This window comes from Notothenia coriiceps, unplaced genomic scaffold (assembly GCF_000735185.1).
Source record: "Notothenia coriiceps isolate Sejong01 unplaced genomic scaffold, NC01 NC01_scaffold00013053, whole genome shotgun sequence".
Taxonomy (NCBI): Eukaryota; Metazoa; Chordata; class Actinopteri; order Perciformes; family Nototheniidae; genus Notothenia; species Notothenia coriiceps.
The window spans coordinates 1-468 of NW_011345754.1; the positions used below are offsets into that span (position 1 = coordinate 1).

Genomic DNA, 468 nt, shown 5'->3' on the forward strand with positions numbered 1-468 from the left:
ACAGACGCTGTGAGCAGGGTTCGAACCTGCGCGGGGAAACCCCATTGGATTTCGAGTCCAACGCCTTAACCTCTCGGCCATCACAGCTGTTTATTTATCTTTTAGGAATGTCGCGTAACATCAACAACTTTTGTATTTTAAACTACCGACACTTTCCAGTGATATCAAGGGTTCAGTGTGCCAGAAAAAGGTAGAAGTTTATGATCTGGTTATTATGAGTTATGAGTGAGCTCTTGTAGCTTAAACCATTTGTTTTGTGGTCCAATTCATGCAACACGTTTTTGCAGAAAGTAGCAACAAAATACTTTAGTTTTACCTGAAAATAGTTGCAAATAATAATGGAAATCGGACCTATTTTTTACGCCATATTCTTCCTGTTTTTGTGTCCAGGATCAGCGTGTCGGTGAACCAGAAAATCATCGCCCTTCCTCACGACAATAGGCAGGTCCGGCTGTTCGACATGTCGGG

At 42.3% G+C, this 468-nt stretch overlaps 1 non-coding gene across 1 annotated transcript; it reads right to left on the minus strand.

Annotated features, from left to right (window-relative positions):
- Positions 1-5: 5 nt before the first annotated feature.
- Positions 6-87, minus strand: trnas-cga (transfer RNA serine (anticodon CGA)). The gene has a single exon. It is a non-coding gene; the product is annotated as a tRNA-Ser (tRNA).
- Positions 88-468: the final 381 nt, after the last annotated feature.